Consider the following 19,210-nt stretch of genomic DNA (forward strand, 5'->3'; position numbering starts at 1 on the left):
TAAGCTTGGGGATTCCCAAGGCACCCCAAGGTAATATTAAAGGAATATCCAAGCAACTAAGCTTGGAGATGCCCCGGAAGGCATCCCCTCTTTCGTCTCCAACATTATCGGTAACCTCACTTGGAGCTTTGTTTTCATTCGTCACATGATATGTGTTTTGCTTGGAGCGTCAATTTATTTTTTTAGGATTTGCTTGCTGTTATTTAGAATAATGTTTTGCATCTTTTATTTCAATAAAAATGTCAAGGGTAGCCTTTTCCATGCTTATTTTGCAAGTTTACATGTTGTTGTTTCAAAAATAGAAAGTTTACCGCTATTGCGAAAATTCCCTAGAAAAGTCAGAATGTGATAAATTGTTGAAACTTTTTGCAAAATAAGTTCTGATAAATTTTATACAGTGTGTAGTTTGTTTCATAACTTTTGGAGTTAGGGAAGTATGATGAATCTTGCATTCTTTACAGACTGTACTGTTTTAGCAGATTGCTGTTATGGTTACATTGTCTGCACATGTTTGCTTGTTTAATGATTCTATTTGAGGATAGGACTATTAAATATGCAGAGGCATTTAGTATGCAATGTTGAATAATAATTTTAGTGACTTGCTATGGTAGAAAATGATAAAGTTTTTGCATTGGTTTATACTAACTTATCTCACGAGTTCTTGTTGAGTTTTGTGTGGATGAAGTTTTTGAGATTTAGGGAAACCGTGATATGAGAGGAATTAAGCAGACACACAAGCTCAAGATTGGGGATGCCCAAGGCATCACAAGCTAATATTCCAAGAAGTCTCAAGCATCTAAGCTTGTGGATGCCCCAGTAGGCATCCCACCTTTTTTCTTCAACAATTATCGGTTAGTATCGGTTGAGCCTAAGTTTTTGCTTCTTCACATGAGTTGTGCTATTCTTGGAATGTCATTTTGTTTTGTTTTGCTTGTTGTTTTAATAAAATACTTAGACCTGAAAGCTTTTAAATAAAATGGAGTCCTCAAATAGGAGGCTAGGTAAGTGGCATTCACATCCTGTCAACGAAGCTCTTTTCTATGGAATTGCTCTAGTGCTTCACTTATATCTTTTTGAGCATGGTGTGCTTTAGTACTTCTAAAGAAATTCTCTCTTGCTTCACTTAAATTAATTTGAGAGAAATAAACATTATGCTCATTATCTTCATTTATATCTTTTTGGAGTAGCTTGTCATTTACTCTTGTGCTTCACTTATATCCTATGAGTAAATTGTTGAATGAATTGAATATCATGAAGTTGGAATTATAAAATCATATCATGCCTAGTGGTAGCTGCTATGTCTTGAGCTTGCGTTGGTTTTCCTTGAAGAGGAAAGGGTGATGCAGCAAAGTAGCGTAAGTATTTCCCTCAGTTTTTGAGAACCAAGGTATCAATCCAGTAGGAGGCTCCTCAAAAGTCCCACGCACCTACACAAACAAACAAGAACCTCGCAACCAACGCAAAAAAGGGGTTGTCAATCCCTTCACAGCCACTTGCGAAAGTGAGATCTGGTAGAGATAATATGATAAGATAAATATTTTTGGTATTTTTATGATATAGATTGGAAGTAAAAGATGCAAATAAAAGTAGATGGAAAACTTATATGATAAAAGATAGACTCGGGGGCCATAGGTTTCACTAGTGGCTTCTCTCAAGATAGCATAAGTATTACGGTGGGTGAACAAATTACTGTCGAGCAATTGATAGAAAAGCGCATAGTTATGAGATTATCTAGGCATGATCATGTATATAGGCATCACGTCCGTGACAAGTAGATCGAAACGATTCTCCATCTACTACTATTACTCCACACATCGACCGACTCCTGCCTGCATCTAGAGTATTAAGTTCACGAAGAACAGAGTAACACATTAAGAAAGATGACATGATGTAGAGGGATAAACTCATGCAATATGATATAAACCCCATCTTTTTATCGTCGATGGCAATAATACAATACGTGCCTTGCTGCCCCTGCTGTCACTGGGAAAGGACACCGCAAGATTGAACCCAAAGCTAAGCACTTCTCCCATTGCAAGAAAGATCAATCTAGTAGGCCAAACCAAACTGATAATTCGAAGAGACTTGCAAAGATAACTTAATCACACATAAAACAATTCAGAGGAGATTCAAATATTTCTCATAGATAAACTTGATCATAAACCCACAATTCATCGGATCTCGACAAACACACCGCAAAAAGAGATACATCGAATAGATCTCCAAGAAGATTGAGGAGAACTTTGTATTGAGATTCGAAGAGAGAGAAGAAGCCATCTAGCTAATAACTAAGGACCCAAAGGTCTGTGGTAAACTACTCACAGCTCATCGGAGAGGCCTTGGAGATGATGTAGAGGCCCTCCATGGTTGATTCCCCTCCGACGGAGCACCGGCGAAGGCTCCAAGATGGGATCTCGCAGATACAGAAGGTTGCGGCGGTGGAATTAGGTTTTCGTGGTGCTCCTGGATGTTTTCAGGGTAAGTGGATATATATAGCAGGAAGAAGTAGGTCGGTTGAGCCACCAGGGTGCCCGGCACGCCCTAGGGGGGTAGCGGGCGCGCCGGGCACCCTTGTGGCTGCCTCGTTTGCTGCTTGACGTCCACTCCAAGTCTCCTAGATTGCGTTTGTTCCAAAAATATCGCTCCCGAAGGTTTCATTCCGTTTGGACTCCGTTTGATATTCCTTTTCTTCGAAACACTGAAATAGGCAAAAAAAACAATTCGGGCTGGGCCTCTGGTTAGTAGGTTAGTCCCAAAAATGATATAAAAGTGTAAACTAAAGCCCATAAACATCCAAAACGAGTAATATAATAGCATGGAACAATCAAAAATTATAGATACGTTGGAGACGTATCAAGCATCCCCAAGCTTAATTCATGCTCGTCCTCGAGTAGGTAAATGATAAAAACAGAATTTTTTATGTGGAATGCTATCTAGCATAATTCTCAATGTAATTTTCTTTATAGTGGCATGAATGTTCCGATCCAAATGATTCAAAATAAAAGTTCATATTGACATAAGAAATAGTAATACTTCAAGCATACTAATAAAGTAATCATGTCTTCTCAAAATAGCATGGCTAAAGAAAGTTCATCCCTGCAAAATCATATAGTTAGGCTATGTTTCATTTTCCTCAGACAATATACTTCCATCAAGAACAACCCCGGTTTCAACCAAGCAATTGGTTCATACTTTTTAACGCGCTTCAGCTTTTTCAACTCTCACGCAATACATGAGCGTGAGCCATGGATATAGCACTACGGGTGGAATAGAAGATGATGGAGGTTGTGTGGAGAAGACAAAAAAACGGAGAAAGTCTCACATTGACGAGGCTAATCAACGGGCTATGGAGATGCCCATCAATTGATGTCAACATGAGGAGTATGGATTGCCATGCAACGGATACACTAGAGCTATAAATGTATGAAAGCTCAATAAAAGAAACTAGTGGGTGTGCATCCAACTTGCTTGCTCACGAAGACCTAGGGCATTTTGAGGAAGTCCATCGTTGGAATATACAAGCCAATTTCTATAATGAAAAATTCCCACTAGTGTATGAAAGTGACAACATATGAGACTCTCTATATGAAGAACATGGTGCTACTTTGAAGCACAAGTGTGGAAAAAGATAGTAACATTGTCCCCTTTTTTTGGGCCCTCCCTTTTTTTATTTGGCCTTTTTTCTTTTCTTTTTTTCTTAGCCTTTCTTTTTTTATTTATTTGGCCTTTTTTTTATTTGGGGACAATGCTCTAACAATGATGATCATCACACTTCTATTTATTTACAACTCATGAATTACAACTTGATACTAGAACAAAATATGACTCTATATGAATGCCTCCGGCGGTGTACCGGGATGGGCAATGAATCAAGAGTGACATGTATGAAAAATTATGAAGGTGGCTTTGCCACAAATACGATGTCAACTACATGATCATGCAAGGCAATATGACAATGATGATGCGTGTCATGATAAACGGAACGGTGGAAAGTTGCATGGCAATATATCTCGGAATGGCTATGGAAATGCCATAATAGGTAGGTATGGTGGCTGTTTTGAGGAAGATATAAGGAGGTTTATGTGTGATAGAGCATATCGTATCACGGGGTTTGGATGCACCGGCGAGGTTTGCACCAACTCTCAAGGTGAGAAAGGGCAATGCACGGTACCGAAGAGGCTAGCAATGATGGAAAGGTAAGAGTGCGTATAATCCATGGACTCACATTAGTCATAAAGAACTCATATACTTGTTGCAAAAGTTTTATTAGCCCTCAAAGCAAAGTACTACTACGCATGCTCCTAGGGGAAGGGTTGGTAGGAGTTACCATCGCGTGATCCCGACCTCCACTCATAAGGAAGGCAATCAAAAGAGCATCCCATGCAACAAATTAGTTACACAATTTTTACCATACGTGCATGCTACGGGACTTGCCAACTTCAACACAAGTATTTTTAAATTCACAATTACCCAACTAGCATGACTCTAATATCACCACCTCTATATCTCAAAACAATTATCAAGCATCAAATTGATCATAGCATCCAATTCACTTCCTATGATAGTTTTTATTATACCCAACTTGGATACCCATCATTCTAGGACCAATTTTATAACCATAGCAAATACCATGCTGTTCTAAAAGACTCTCAAAATGATACAAGTGAAGCATGAGAGATCAACAATTTCTGCAAAATAAAGCCACCGCCGTGCTCTAAAAGATATAAGTGAAGTACTAGAGCAAAAGTATCTAGCTCAAAAGATATAAGTGAAGCACATAGAGTATTCTAATAAATTCCGAATCATGCATGTCTCTCCCAAAAGGTGTGTACAGCAAGGATGATTGTGGTAAACTAAAAAGCAAAGACTCAAATCATACAAGACGCTCCAAGCAAAACACATATCATGTGGCGAATAAAAATATAGCTCCAAGTAAAGTTACCGATAGACGAAGACGAAAGAGGGGATGCCTTTTGGGGCATCCCCAAGCTTAGGATTTTGGTTGTCCTTGTATTATCTTGGGGTGCCATGGGCATCCCCAAGCTTAGGCTCTTGCCACTCCTTATTCCATAGTCCATCAAATTTTTACCCAAAACTTCACAACACAAAACTCAACAGGAAATCTCATAAGCTCCGTTAGTGCAAGAAAGAAAAACCACCACATAAGGTACTGTAATGAACTCATTATTTATTTATATTGGTGTTATACCTACTGTATTCCAACTTCTCTATGGTTCATACCCCCGATACTAGCCATAGATTCATCAAAATAAGCAAACAACACACGAAAAACAGAATCTGTTAAAAATAGAACAGTCTGTAGAAATCTGTAACTTTAGAATACTTATAAAACTCTAAAAATCCTACCAAAATAGTAAGTCCTGGTAAATTTGTCTATTGATCTACTGCAAAAATAATCAATGCAAAAGCACGTTCCTATGATTTACTAAAATTATTCTCGTGCGCGCAAAAGTTTCTGTTTTTCAGCAGAATCAAATTAACTATTACCGTAGGTTATCCTATAGGTTCTACTTGGCACAAACACTAATTAAAACATAAAACCACATCTAAACAGAATCTATATGAAATATTTATTACTGAACAGAAGCAAAAAGTATGGAACAAAAATAAAATTGGGTTGCCTTCCAACAAGCGCTATCGTTTAACGCCCCTAGCTAGGCATTGATAATTTTAATGATGCTCACATCAAAGACAAGAATCAAAGCACAAAGAGAGCATCATAGAACACATGATAAACACATCTAAGTCTAACATACTTCCTATGCATAGGCATTTTATAATCAAACAAATTATCTTAGCAAGCAAAAATTAGCATATGCAAGGAAGAAGAAAGAGACGATAGCAATCTCAACATGACAAGAGGTAATTTAATAACATGAAAATTTCTACGAACATATTTTCCTATCTCATAATAATTACATGTAGGATCATAAGCAAATTCAACAAAATATCTATCACATAAAATATTTTCAACACGATCCACATGCATGCAAAGTTGACACTCTTCCAAAATAGTGGGATTAACATTAACTGAAGTCATCACCTCTCCAAACCCATTTTTATCAAAAATTTCATAAGATTGAACATTCTCCAAATATGTGGGATCTAAAGTTGACACTCTTCCAAACCCACTTTCAATAATATTGCAAACACTATTTATCAATCTCATATTCATCATGGGGCTTAGATAAATTTTCAAGATCATAAAAAGAATCACCCCAATCATGATCATTGCAACAAATAGTAGAAATAGCAAAACTAGCATCCCCAAGCTTAGGGTTTTGCATATTAGTAGCACAACTGACATCAAGAGAATTTATAATAACATCATTGCAATCATGCTTTTCATTGAAGGAACTACCAAGTATGGGTGCAATAGCAACAATCTCATGTTTAACATAAGGAACTATAGCAAATTCATCTTCATAAATATTGGCATCATGGCCACAAGAATAGCAAGCATCATGTTCATCAAGGGATATTTCAATCAAATCATTGGAATCATTATCTATAGATTCATGCATATCATTATTTTCTTCCAAAGCAACAGTCATTCTTTCAATAAATTCTTTGACATAGACATTATGAGCATAGTTTTCATAGCAATATTTAAGTATGTCAAAAAATTTAGATTCGTAGAGAGTAATGTCACACTTCTCAACCAAAGAAGCAACTTCATAAGCACCCTTAAAAGCAACAAATTCTTCAATTTGTTCGATATCATAGTAACTATAAACACCCTTTGCATAAGAAGATAAGATTTCATTATCATTAAACTCACATAGGTAGGGAAGGTGTTTTTAGGGTTCTTAGAGCAACAAGTAAAATCATAAATTTCAAAAATATTCCAAGCATAGCACAACAAACAGTTTATTTGATCCCATAAGAGTACCCCTTTTTGAGACACACGATGACGCACAAAATGAGCATGCTCATCTAAAGACTTCCCATCAACTAGGCTAGTTGGGGTTTCAGCACGAGCGCATATAGATCGAAGATGATCCAAGTGAACACTTTAAGTGGATCCATATCAATAGATTTTTAGCAAACAAAGATGCAAGCAAATAGAAGGCACATGGAAACACAAACGAAAGTACATACGGGGAGAAGGCGAAGAAAAGGCAAAGGGTGAAGTGGGGGAGAGGAAAACGAGAGACAAATGACAAATAATGTAATGCGAGGGAGATGAGTTTGTGATGGGTACTTGGTATGTCTTGACTTGAGCGAAGACCTCCCCGACAACGGTGCCAGAAATCCTCCTTGCTACCTCTTGAGCACTGCGTTGGTCTTCCCTTGAAGAGGAAAGGGTGATGCAGCAAAGTAGCGTAAGTATTTCCCTCAGTTTTTGAGAACCAAGGTATCAATCCAGTAGGAGGCTCCTCAAAAGTCCTTCGTACCTACACAAACAAACAAGAACCTCGCAACCAATGCGATAAAGGGGTTGTCAATCCCTTCACGGTAACTTGCGAAAGTCAGATCTGATAGAGATAATAAGATAAGATAAATATTTTTGGTATTTTTATGATATAGATTGGAAAGTAAAGATACAAATAAAAGTAGATTGGAAACTTATATGATAAAAGATAGACCCGGGGCCATAGGTTTCACTAGTGGCTTTTCTCAAGACAGCATAAGTATTACGGTGGGTGAACAAATTACTATCGAGCAATTGATAGAAAAGTGCATAGTTATGAGAATATCTAGGCATGATCATGTATATAGGCATCACGTTTGCAACAAGTAGATCGAAACGATTCTGCATCTACTACTATTACTCCACACATCGACCGACTCCTCCATGCATCTAGAGTATTAAGTTCATAAGAACAGAGTAACACATTAAGCAAGATAACATGATGTAGAGGGATAAACTCATGCAATATGATATAAACCCCATCTTTTTATCCTTGATGGCAACAATACAATACGTGCCTTGCTGCCCCTGCTGTCACTGGGAAAGGACACCGCAAGATTGAACCTAAAGCTAAGCACTTCTCCCATTGCAAGAAAAATCAATCTAGTAGGCCAAACCAAATTGATAATTTGAAGAGACTTGCAAAGATAACTAATCACACATAAAAGAATTCATAGAAGATTCAATTATTTCTCAGAGATAAACTTGATCATAAACCCACAATTCATCGGATCTCGACAAACACACCACAAAAAGAGTTACATCGAATAGATCTCCAAGAGGATCGAGGAGAACTTTGTATTGAGATTAAAAGAGAGAGAAGAAGCCATCTAGCTAATAACTATGGACCCGAAGGTCTGTGGTAAACTACTCACAACTCATCGGAGAGGCCTTGGAGATGATGTAGAGGCCCTCCATGGTCGATTCCCCCTCCGATGGAGCGCCGACGAAGGCTCCAAGATGGGATCTCACGAATACAGAAGGTTGCGGCGGTGGAATTAGGTTTTCGTGGTGCTCCTGGATGCTTTCAGGGTATGTGGATATATATAGGAGGAAGAAGTAGGTCGGTTGAGCCACGAGGGGGCCATGAGGGTGGGGGGCACGCCGGGCACCCTCATGGCCTCCTCGTTTGCTGCTTGACGTCCACTACAAGTCTCCTGGATTGTGTTTGTTCCATAAAGATCGCTCCCAAAGGTTTCATTCCGTTTGGCTCCGTTTGATATTCCTTTTCTTTGAAACACTGAAATAGGCAACAAAAAAATAGCAATTCGGGTTGGGCCTCCGGTTAGTAGGTTAGTCCCAAAAATGATATAAAAGTGTAAAGTAAAGCCCATAAACATCCAAAACGGGTAATATAATAGCATGGAACAATCAAAAATTATAGATACGTTGGAGACGTATCAGGGCGCGCCCTAGGGCCGGCCGGCCTCCCCCTCCCCCGCCCTCTGTACATAATTTTGCTTGGCGTCTTGCTACCAATTCACTCCCGACCTGGCAGAGGAAGCATAGAATTGGCCTTGAAACCATGAGCCACTGTCCAGTTTGTGGTGTGGAAGAAGAAGATAATTTTCATCCTTTTGCTCGCTGTCAGTTTGGGCGCGACCTGTATCTTGCAATGGCCAAAGTGTGGGCGATCCTGGAGATAGAAGCGTTGGTGAATAATGGCAAGGAATGGCTTCTTCATGTCTTGGCACCCTTGAACGATGTGGGTCGGATGATGGTGATGATGATTTTTTGCAGGACCTGGTTTGTCAGGAATGAAGTTGTTCATTCTAAACATGCACCTCCTATGGAGGCCTCTGTAAGATTTCTCCGGAGCTATGTGGACTCTCTTATTGGCATCAATCTTAACCCCCAAGCGAACCCGACCAAAGGTAAAGCTTGCATAGTCTATGATAGACCAGCTCGAGTTGTGAAGCCCACCACTGTGGCAGATGTGAAAAGATGGTGCGCCCCGGAATTGGGATGGAATAAACTGAACACAGATGGGTCCTTTGTGTCCTCGGAGGTAGTCGGTGCTGGAATGATTTTCCAAAACCACCAGGGGGTCATTAACTTTTCAGTGTGCAAATCTCTGTTCTCCTGTTGAGATGCCTTGGAGGCGGAGCTTTGTGCATGTATGGAAGGCGTATCCTTGGTGATTCAACGCAGTGTTCTTCCGATAGTTGTGGAGATGGATTCCCTGGAGGCAGTGACCATGATTTCATGTGAGGGCGTCGATCGTTCAGTTTATGCCTCTATTGTGCAGGAGATAAAATACCTGTTGTCCCTGAGACAAACTTGTATTACTCATGTATCTAGATCCCAAAATAAAGCTAGTGATAGCTTACCTATGTTTGCTAGAAACCAAAGTAGGACCATGACATGGCTAGGGGCTGGTCCGGAGGAGACGTTGGAGATAGTAGCTGATGATTGTAAGGACTTATTGATTGAGTAATACAAGTCCCCCCCCCCACCCCCCCCCCGCAAAAAAAAGACTTAAGGAATTGTTATATGTTGTTTCCGGCCTCATTTAAACTTGCTTTGATGTGTGGTCTTGTATACATCATCTCTTGCCATGGGTTGCATCACATAGCCTTGTCAAGCATCATACTTAGTTGAGCATCATGTCATGTTTATGTGTTGTGTGTTTACCATGTTGTTTGCTTCTTTTCGGTTGTGCTTCGTCTCGATAGTTCCTATTTCGTTGCGATCGTGAGGATTCGTTCGGCTACGCTTGATTTGTCTACGCCCGTTCATCTTCTTCATGGACTCATTCGTCTTCCTAGCGGGATTTCAGGCAAGATGATTGTTACCCTGGATCTCACTACTATCATTGCTATGCTAGTTGTCTCGATGCTATCGCTATGTCGCGCTTCCTACCACTTGTTTATCAAGCCTCCCAAATTGCCATGAAACAACCTCTAACCTTTTTCACCATCCCAGCAAACCATTGTTTGGCTATGTTACCGCTTTGCTCAGCCCCTCTTATAGCGTTCCTAGTTGCAGGTGCAGTTGCAGAATGTTCCATGTTGGGACATGGGTACCATGGATATCTTGGGATATCACAATATCTCTTATTTAATTAATGCACATATATACTTGGTAAAGAGTGGAAGGCTCGGCCTTTTGCCTCGTGTTTAGTTCCACTCTTGCCGCCTTAGTTTCCGTCATACCGGTGTTATGTTCATTGATTTTGCGTCCCTAACACGATGAGGGTTTATGGGCCCCTCTTGATAGTTCGCTTTGAATAAAACTCTTCCAGCAAGGCCCAACATTGGTTTTACCATTTGCCCAACATAATAACTAAACTTGATACTAAATTTGACACATAGGGAGTTAGCGCTACCCGAGGAGTAATTATACATAATACAAGGGGGCCAGTGCTGCTGGCACTGGTCCAAACTAGAGCACCTTGAGGCGCCCCCTTGGCAACTTGGGTCTCAGCGACCGTAAGCTTAGCTCATCCGATCGTAGCTCGAGAAGAGATACGCACTGCCACTATCAGGGTGTCGGCACGTCGGGAGGTCTTGCTGGATTTGTTTTTGTTGGCGAACGCAGTAATTTCAAAAAATTTCCTATGTACACGCAAGATCATGGTGATGCATAGCAACAAGAGGGGAGAGTGTTGTCCACGTACCCTCGTAGACCGTAAGCGGAAGCGTTATGACAACGTGGTTGATGTAGTCGTACATCTTCACGATCCGACCGATTCAAGTACCGAACGTACGGCACCTCCGAGTTCCGCACACGTTCAGCTCGATGACGATCCCCGGACTTCGATCCAACAGGGTGTCGGGGATGAGTTCCATCAGCACGACGGCGTGGTGATGATGATGATGTTCTACCGACACAGGGCTTTGCCTAAGCACCGCAACGATATGATCGAGGTAGAATATGGTGGAGGGGGGCACCGCACACGGCTAAGGAACGATCACGAAGATCAACTTGTGTGTCTAGAGGTGCCCCCCTGCCCCCATATATAAAGGAGGGAGGGAGGAGGTGCGGCCGGCCCCCTAGGGGTGCGCCTAGAGGAGTCCTACTCCCACCGGGAGTAGGACTCCCCCCTCTTGCCTTGGTGGAGAAGGAAAGGGGGGAGGGGAAAGAGGAAAGGGGGGAGCCGCCCCCCCCCCCCCTCCTTGTCCTATTCGGACTAGGGGGGAGGGGGCGCGCGGCCTGCTCTGGCCGGCCCTCCTCTTCTCCCTCATGGCCCATGTAGGCCCATTATCCCCCGGGAGGGTTCCGGTAACCCCCCGGTGTTCCGGTAAAATCCCGATTTCACCCGGAACGATTCCGATCCAAATATAGGCTTCCAATATATCAATCTTTATGTCTCGAACATTTCGAGACTTCTCGTCATGTCCGTGATCACATCCGGGACTCCGAACAACCTTCGGTACATCAAAACTTATAAACTCATAATAAAACTATCATCGTAACGTTAAGCGTGCGGACCCTACGGGTTCGAGAACTATGTAGACATGACCTAGAACTACTCTCGGTCAATAACCAATAGCGGAACCTGGATGCTCATATTGGCTCCTACATATTCTATGGAGATCTTCATCGGTCAAACCGCATAACAACATACGTTGTTCCCTTTGTCATCGGTATGATACCTCTCCGACAATCAAAGTGACAAAACCTAATCTCGAAATACGCCAACTCAACATGTACCTTCAGAGACACCTGTAGAGCTCCTTTATAATCACCCAGTTACGTTGTGACATTTGGTAGCACACAAAGTGTTCCTCCGGTAAATGGGAGTTGCATAATCCCATAGTTGTATGAACATGTATAAGTCATGAAGAAAGCAATAGCAACATACTAAACGATCAAGTGCTAGGCTAACGGAAGGGGTCATGTCAATCACATCATTCTCCTAATGATGTGATCCCGTTAGTCAAATGACAACACATGTCTATGGTTAGGAAACATAACCATCTTTGATTAATGAGCTAGTCAAGTAGAGGCATACTAGTGACGTTATGTTTGTCTATGTATTCACACATGTATCATGTTTCCGGGTAGTACAATTCTAGCATGAATAATAAACATTTATCATGATATGAGGAAATAAATAATAACTTTATTATTGCCTCTAGGGCATATTTCCTTCAGTCTCCCACTTGCACTAGAGTCAATAATCTAGATTACACAGTAATGATTCTAACACCCATGGAGTCTTGGTGATGATTATGTTTTGCTCGTGGAAGAGGCTTAGTCAATGGGTCTGCAACATTCAGATCCGTATGTATCTTGCAAATCTCTATGTCCCCCACCCGGACTTGGTCCCGGATGGAATTGAAGCGTCTCTTGATGTGCTTGGTCCTCTTGTGAAATCTGGATTCCTTTGCCAAGGCAATTGCACCAGTATTGTCACAGAAGATCTTCATTGGTCCCAATGCACTAGGTATGACACCTAGATCGGAAATGAACTCCTTCATCCAGACTCCTTCATTTGCTGCTTCTGAAGCAGCTATGTACTCCGCTTCGCATGTAGATCCCACTACGACGCTTTGTTTAGAACTACACCAACTTACAGCTCCACCGTTTAATAAAAACACGTATCCGGTTTGCGATTTAGAATCATCCGGATCAGTGTCTAAGCTTGCATCGACGTAACCATTTACGACTAGCTCTTTGTCACCTCCATAAACGAGAAACATATCCTTAGTCCTTTTCAGGTATTTCAGGATGTTCTTGACCGCTGTCCAATGATCCACTCCTGGATTACTTTGGTACCTACCTGCTAAGCTTATTGCTAAGCATACGTCAGGTCTGGTACACAGCATTACATACATGGTAGAGCCTATGGCTGAAGCATAGGGAACATCTTTCATTTTCTCTCTATCTTCTGCTGTGGTCGGGCATTGAGTCTGACTCAACTTCACACCTTGTAATACAGGCAAGAACCCTTTCTTTGCCTGATCCATTTTGAACTTTTTCAAAACTTTATCAAGGTATGTGCTTTGTGAAAGTCCAATTAAGCGTCTTGATCTATCTCTATAGATCTTGATGCCCAATATGTAAGCAGCTTCACCGAGGTCTTTCATAGAAAAACTTTTATTCAAGTATCCCTTTATGCTATCCAGAAATTCTATATCATTTCCAATTAATAATATGTCATCTACATATAATATCATAAATGCTACAGAGCTCCCACTCACTTTCTGTAAATACAGGCTTCTCCAAAAGTCTGTATAAAACCATATGCTTTGATCACACTATCAAAGCGTTTATTCCAACTCTGAGATGCTTGCACCAGTCCATAAATGGATCGCTGGAGCTTGCACACTTTGTTAGCACCTTTTGGATCAACAAAACCTTCTGGTTGCATCATATACAACTCTTCTTCCAGAAATCCATTCAAGAATGCAGTTTTGACATCCATTTGCCAAATTTCCTAATCATAAAATGCAGCAATTGCTAACATGATTCAGACGGACTTAAGCATCGCTACGGGTGAGAAAGTCTCATCGTAGTCAACCCCTTGAACTTGTCAAAAACCTTTCGCAACAAGTCGAGATTTGTAGACAGTTATATTACCATCAGCGTCAGTCTTCTTCTTAAAAATCCATTTATTCTCAATGGCTTGCCGATCATCGGGCAAGTCAACCAAAGTCCATACTTTGTTCTCATACATGGATCCCATCTCAGATTTCATGGCTTCTAGCCATTTTGCGGAATCTGGGCTCATCATCGCTTCCTCATAGTTCGTAGGTTCGCCATGGTCAAGTAACATGTCTTCCAGAATAGGATTTCGTACCACTCTGGTGCGGATCTTACTCTGGTAGACCTATGAGGTTCAGTAGAAACTTGATCTGAAGTTTCATGATCAATATCACTAGCTTCCTCACTAATTGGTGTAGTTGTCACAGGAACTGGTTCTTCTAATGGACTACTTTCCAATAAGGGAGCAGGTACAGTTACCTCATCAAGTTCTACTTTCCTCCCACTCACTTCTTTCGAGAGAAACTCCTCTAGAAAGGATCCGAATTTAGCAACGAAAATCTTGCCCTCACATCTGTGATAGAAGGTGTACCCAATAGTCTCTTTTGGGTATCATATGAAGACCCATTTCTCCGATTTGCGTTCGAGCTTATCTGGTTGAAGTTTCTTCACATAAGCATCGCGGCCCCAAACTTTAAGAAACGACAACTTTGGTTTCTTGCCAAACCACAGTTCATAAGGCGTCGTCTCAACGGATTTTGATGGTGCCCTATTTAACGTGAATGCGGCTGTCTCTAAAGCATAACCCCAAAACGATAGCGGTAAATCAGTAAGAGACATCATAGATCGCACCATATCTAGTAAAGTACGATTACGACGTTCGGACACACTATTTCGTTGTGGTGTTCCGGGTGGTGTGAGTTGCGAAACTATTCCACATTGTTTCAAATGTAAACCAAACTCGTAACTCAAATATTCTCCTCCACGATCAGATCGTAGAAATTTTATTTTCTTGTTACGATGATTTTCCACTTCACTCTGAAATTCTTTGAACTTTTCAAATGTTTCAGACTTGTGTTTCATTAAGTAGATATACCCATATCTGCTCAAATCATCTGTGAAGGTGAGAAAATAACGATACCCACCGCGAGCTTCAATATTCATTGGACCACATACATCAGTATGTATGATTTCCAACAAATCAGTTGCTCGCTACATAGTTCCGGAGAACGGCGTTTTAGTCATCTTGCCCATGAGGCACGGTTCGCAAGTACCAAGTGATTCATAATCAAGTGATTCTAAAAGTCCATCAGTATGGAGTTTCTTCATGCGCTTTACACCGATATGACCTAAGCGGAAGTGCCACAAATAAGTTGCACTATCATTATGAACTCTGCATCTTTTGGCTTCAACATTATGAATATGTGTATCACTACTATCGAGATTCAATAAAAATAGACCACTCTTCAAGGGTGCATGACCATAAAAGATATTACTCATATAAATAGAACAACCATTATTCTCTGATTTAAATGAAACCGTCTCGCATCAAACAAGATCCAGATATAATGTTCATGCTCAACGCTGGCACCAAATAACAATTATTTAGGTCTAAAACTAATCCCGATGGTAGATGTAGAGGTAGCGTGCTGACTGCGATCACATCAACTTTGGAACCATTTCCCACGCGCATCGTCACCTCGTCCTTAGCCAATCTTCGCTTAATCCGTAGTCCCTGTTTTGAGTTGCTGCAAATATTAGCAACAGAACCAGTATCAAATACCTAGGTACTACTGCGAGCATTAGTAAGGTACACATCAATAACATGTATATCACATATACCTTTCTTCACTTTGCCATCCTTCTTATCCGCCAAATACTTGGGGCAGTTCCGCTTCCAGTGACCAGTCTGCTTGCAGTAGAAGCACTCAGTCTCAGGCTTAGGTCCAGACTTGGGTTTCTTCTCTTGAGCAGCAACTTGTTTGATGTTCTTCTTGAAGTTCCCCTTCTTCTTCCCTTTGCCCTTTTTCTTGAAACTGGCGGTCTTATTAACCATCAACACTTGATGCTCCTTCTTGATTTCTACCTCTGCAGCTTTTAGCATTGCGAATAGCTCGGGAATAGTCTTGTCCATCCCTTGCATATTATAGTTCATCACGAAGCTCTTGTAGCTTGGTGGCAGTGATTGAAGAATTCTGTCAATGACACTATCATCAGGAAGATTAACTCCTAGTTGAATCAAGTGATTATTATACCCAGACATTTTGAGTATGTGTTCACTGACAGAACTATTCTCCTCCATCTTACAACTATAGAACTTATTGGAGACTTCATATCTCTCAATCCGGGCATTTGCTTGAAATATTAACTTCAACTCCTGGAACATCTCATATCCTCCATGACATTCAAAACATCGTTGAAGACCCGGTTCCAAGCCGTAAAGCATGGCACACTGAACTATCGAGTTGTCATCAGCTTTGCTCTGCCAAACGTTCTTAACGTCGTCAGTTGCATCAACAACAGGCCTGGCACCCAGCGGTGCTTCCATGACGTAATTCTTCTGTGCAGCAATGAGGATAATCCTCAGGTTACGGACCCAGTCTGTGTAATTGCTACCATCATCTTTCAACTTTGCTTTCTCAAGGAACGCATTAAAATTCAACGGAACAACAGCACGAGCCATCTATCTACAACAAACATAGACAAGCAAAATACTATCAGGTACTAAGTTCATGATAAATTTAAGTTCAATTAATCATATTACTTAAGAACTCCCACTTAGACAGACATCTCTCTAGTCATCTAAGTGATCACGTGATCCAAATCAACTAAACCATGTCCGATCATCACGTGAGATGGAGTAGTTTCAATGGTGAACATCACTATGTTGATCATATCTACTATATGATTCACATTCGACCTTTCGATCTCCGTGTTCCGAGGCCATATCTGTATATGGTAGGCTCGTCAAGTTTAACCTGAGTATTCCGCGTGTGCAACTGTTTTGCACCCGTTGTATTTGAACGTAGAGCCTATCACACCCGATCATCACGTGGTGTCTCAGCACGAAGAACTTTCGCAACGGTGCATACTCAGGGAGAACACTTCTTGATAATTTTAGTGAGAGATCATCTTAAAATGCTACCGTCAATCAAAGCAAGATAAGATGCATAAAGGATAAACATCACATGCAATCAATATAAGTGATATGGTATGGCCATCATCATCTTGTGCTTGTGATCTCCATCTCCGAAGCACCGTCGTGATCACCATCGTCACCGGCGCGACACCTTCATCTCCATAGTAGCATCGTTGTCGTTACACCATCTATTGCTTCTACGACTATCGCTACCGCTTAGTGATAAAGTAAAGCAATTACAGGGCGTTTGCATTTCATACAATAAAGCGACAACCATATGGCTCCTGCCAGTTGCCGATAACTTCGGTTACAAAACATGATCATCTCATACAATAGAATATAGCATCACGTCTTGACCATATCACATCACAACATGCCCTGCAAAAACAAGTTAGACGTCCTCTACTTTGTTGTTGCAAATTTTACATGGCTGCTACGGGCTTTAGCAAGAACCGTTCTTACCTACGCATCAAAAACCACAACGATAGTTCGTCAAGTTAGTGCTGTTTTAACCTTCGCAAGGATCGGGCGTAGCCACACTCGGTTCAACTAAAGTGAGAGAGACAGACACCCGCCAGTCACCTTTAAGCATGAGTGCTCGTAACGGTGAAACCAGTCTCGCGTAAGCATACGCGTAATGTCGGTCCGGGCCGCTTCATCTCACAATACCGCTGAACCAAAGTATGACATGCTAGTAAGCTGTATGACTTGTATCGCCCACAACTCACTTGTGTTCTACTCGTGCATATAACATCAACGCATAAAACATAGGCTCGGATGCCACTGTTGGGGAACGCGGTAATTTCAAAAAATTTCCTACGCACACGCAAGATCATGGTGATGCATAGCAACGAGAGGGGAGAGTGTTGTCCACGTACCCTCGTAGACCGTAAGAGGAAGCGTTATGACAATGCGGTTGATGTAGTCGTACGTCTTCACGATCCGACCGATCCAAGTACCGAACGTACGGCACCTCCGAGTTCAGCACACGTTTAGCTCGATGACGATCCCCGGACTCCGATCCAGCAGGGTGTCGGGGATGAGTTCCGTCAGCACGACGGTGTGGTGACAATGATGATGTTCTACCGATGTAGGGCTTCGCCTAAGCACCGCAACGATATGATCGAGGTGGAATACGGTGGAGGGGGGCACCGCACACGGCTAAGGAACGATCACGAAGATCAACTTGTGTGTCTAGAGGTGCCCCCTGCCCCCGTATATAAAGGAGGGAGGGGGGAGGTGCGGCCGGCCCCCTAGGGGTGCGCCTGGAGGAGTCCTACTCCCACCGGGAGTAGGACTCCCCCCTCTTGCCTTGGTGGAGAAGGAAAGGGGGGAGGGGAAAGAGGAAAGGGGGGCGCCCCCCCTTCCTTGTCCTATTCGGACTAGGGGGGAGGGGGCGCGCGGCCTATCCTGGCCGGCTATTCTCCCTCATGGCCCATGTAGGCCCATTATCCCCCGGGAGGGTTCCGGTAACCCCCCGGTGTTCCGGTAAAATCCCGATTTCACCCGGAACGATTCCGATATCCAAATATAGGCTTCCAATATATCAATCTTTATGTCTCGAACATTTCAAGACTTCTCGTCATGTCCGTGATCACATCCGGGACTCCGAACAACCTTCGGTACATCAAAACTTATAAACTCATAATAAAACTGTCATCATAACGTTAAGCGTGCGGACCCTACGGGTTCGAGAACTATGTAGACATGACCTAGAACTATTCTCAGTCAATAACCAATAGCGGAACCTGGATGCTCATATTGGCCCCTACATATTCTACGAAGATCTTTATCGGTCAAACCGCATTACAACATATGTTGTTCCCTTTGTCATCGGTATGTTACTTGCCCGAGATTTGATCGTCGGTATCCAATACCTAGTTCAATCTTGTTACCGGCAAGTCTCTTTACTCGTTATGTAATGCATCATTCCGTAACTAACTCATTAGCTACATTGCTTGCAAGGCTTATAGTGATGTGCATTACCGAGAGGGCCCAGAGATACCTCTCCGACAATCAAAGTGACAAAACCTAATCTCGAAATACGCCAACTCAACATGTACCTTCGGAGACACCTGTAGAGCTCCTTTATAATCACCCAGTTACGTTGTGACGTTTGGTAGCACACAAAGTGTTCCTCCGGTAAATGGGAGTTGCATAATCTCATAGTTGTAGGAACATGTATAAGTCATGAAGAAAGCAAT

This window comes from Triticum aestivum, chromosome 5B (assembly GCF_018294505.1).
Source record: "Triticum aestivum cultivar Chinese Spring chromosome 5B, IWGSC CS RefSeq v2.1, whole genome shotgun sequence".
Taxonomy (NCBI): domain Eukaryota; kingdom Viridiplantae; phylum Streptophyta; class Magnoliopsida; order Poales; family Poaceae; genus Triticum; species Triticum aestivum.